Source organism: Vulpes vulpes, chromosome 1 (assembly GCF_048418805.1).
Source record: "Vulpes vulpes isolate BD-2025 chromosome 1, VulVul3, whole genome shotgun sequence".
NCBI classification, from domain to species: domain Eukaryota; kingdom Metazoa; phylum Chordata; class Mammalia; order Carnivora; family Canidae; genus Vulpes; species Vulpes vulpes.
In genome coordinates, this window is record NC_132780.1 from 13,260,132 (window position 1) to 13,262,783 (window position 2,652).

The 2,652-nt window shown below is 40.6% G+C and overlaps 1 non-coding gene across 1 annotated transcript; it reads left to right on the forward strand.

Annotated features, from left to right (window-relative positions):
- Positions 1-2,211: 2,211 nt before the first annotated feature.
- Positions 2,212-2,320, forward strand: LOC112931566 (U6 spliceosomal RNA). The gene has a single exon (XR_003237317.1). It is a non-coding gene; the product is annotated as a U6 spliceosomal RNA (small nuclear RNA).
- The last annotated feature ends 332 nt before the right edge of the window (positions 2,321-2,652 follow it).

Consider the following 2,652-nt stretch of genomic DNA (forward strand, 5'->3'; position numbering starts at 1 on the left):
CCAATGGCATTTCCAGAAGGGCTTAAAAAAGGATTATCTCCTTGAATAAAAATTGTGAGTTTTCCAAACTGACTTTTATGAACTAAACTACCTAAGGCATAGGGAGCTGTATTGCTTTGCTTGGGTGAAAAAATAGAGAAAAAATTAAGGAAGGAACAAAATAATCATTAATGCCGTTACTCCTCAAAATTTTACAAATTACAACTCATCAAAATGGGAAGAAGGGAGTCCTACAGACAAGCCAAGAAACCAGTATTATTTACAAGGCTCCAAACCAGAAAAAGTTACTGTTGTACTTTGAGGAATGTACCTAGAGCAGAGTGCTTTGGGGGTGGGGGGGCAGGAGTGCCTAATTTTACTTCTTACAATTTGGTTCATCTTATTATTAGGCTAATCTCACACATTCCTGCCGCTTCACAGAATTGTTTTGGCCTCTACAAGTTGCTGTAAGCCTTCAGGAAGTTAGAGTGGGAGGCTAGTTCTCCCACAGGTCTTGCATTTAGACTCCGTGCAACGCCACTTTTTCAGTTGTGTGGATTAAGAAACTTATAGTCAGGGGCACCTGGGTGGCTCAATTAGTGGAGCATGCGACTTTTTATCTCAGGGTCATGCATTTGAGCCCCAGGTTGAGTGTAGAGATTTCTTAAAAATACAGTCTTAAGGGAACACCTGGGTGACTCAGTGGTTGAGCATCTGCCTTTGGCTCAGGGCATGATCCTGGAGGGATTCGAGATCGAGTCCCACATTGGGCTCCTTGCTTGGAGCCTGCTTCTCCCTCTGCCTGTGTCTCTGCCTCTCTTTCTGTGTCTCTTGTGAATAAATAAATAAAATCTCAAAAAAAAATACAGTCTTAAAACAACAACTTACAGTCAAGTTGACTAAAGGGAAGCAATCCTTGAAGCTGAGAATTCATCCCAATTTATCATGGTGTTTGATAGTGTTGGATTATAGAATCAGCATGTTGATCATTAGATGTTCAAAAAGAATTCAAGGGGTGTCTGGGTTAAACATCCAGCTCTTGCAGGTCTTGATCTGAGGGTCATGAGTTCCTGTGTGTCTTTTCTTTTTAAAAACAACCAGAGAGGGACGTCCGGGTGGCTCAATCTGTTGAATGTCCACTCCTTGGTTTTGGCCCAGCTCATGATCTCAGGGTCATGAGATCCAGCCCTGGGTTAGGTTCTGCGCTCCACATGGAGTCTGCTTGGGAGATTCTATCCCTCTCCCTCCTCTACACCCCTAACCCCATGCTCTCTCCTATACATACATACATACATACATACATACATACATACATACTTTAAAAAAAACACACACAAAAAACTGAATAAATAGGTATAAATATAGTTACTGAGGTAAATGCAATATAAGGCAAAGGAAACCAAACCACATTATTATTTAATGAAGTATATAATTCAAAGCTATAATTTGCAGTTGGGGCAAAAGAAGCTCTTCAGATTGCTGAGTCCAATTCCTGAATAAGATCTACTAACATTAACAAGTCTTTAATCTGACAGTGTTTATAAATACAAAAACCTATTCCCATTTACAGTTAGAAAAAACAAAAACAAAAAAAAAACAAAAGTGTAACAAAACTTTAAAAAACTCGGGGCGCCTGGGTGGCTTAGTGGTTGAGTGTCTGCTTTTGGCTTAGGGCATGATCCTGGGGTCCTGGAATTGAGTCCTGTGTCGGGCTTCCAGCACGAAGCCTGCTTCTCCTTCTGCCTGTGTCTCTGCCTCTTTCTGTGTGTCTCTCATGAATAAATAAATAAAATCTTTAAAAAAGACTTTTAAAAACTCTGCCTTAAAAAAATGAGTCATTAAAAAGGATATTGTTACAGAGACATTATTTGCCTGAGTTGGAGAGAGAACATTGTAAGGGGACAGGCTTTGGGTCAAGCAGAACACAGTAGTCTAGAAGCTTTCACTAAAGAGAGGTTTCTTTTTGTTGGTTCTCTTCTCTATAGTGTAGATTGGACTGCAGTGTAAATTGCAGCATAGGCTGCATTCAGAAGTGGCTTCCAGAAGCTTTCAAGGCTATATATAATCTTCCTTTTGCACATTCCTCAGCAAAACGTGAGGCAGAGACTATACTCTGCCTATACTATACTCTCTGACTATACTCTCATTCTACCGTAACCTTTTCCCGTTGGTCACCTCACACACAAACTTGTGGGGATCGATTAAGTGTAAGCCTTAAAAAAAAAATCTTGAGTGCTTGCTTTGGCAGCACCTATACTAAAATTAGAACGATACAGAGAAGATTAGTGTGGCCCCTGCGCATGAGGATGATTTGCACGTTCATGAAGCATTCCATATTTTTAATTTTTATTATATTTTTAAAAGATCTTATTTATTTATTCATGAGAGACACACAGAGAGAGAGAGGCAGAGAGAGGCAGAGACACAGGCAGAAGGAGAAGCAGGCTCCATGCAGGGAGCTGACACAGGACTCGATCCCAGGTCTCCACGACCATGCCCTGGGCCGAAGGCAGACACACCCAATGGCTGAGCCACCCAGGTGTCCCTCCATATTTTTTAAAAATTAATTTTGAAATAAATTTAGCCTTAGAATTTCAAAAACGGTCAGAGTTTCCATATACCCTTCACTCAACCTCCCCAAATATGATCCTCTTACATAACCATAGTACAACG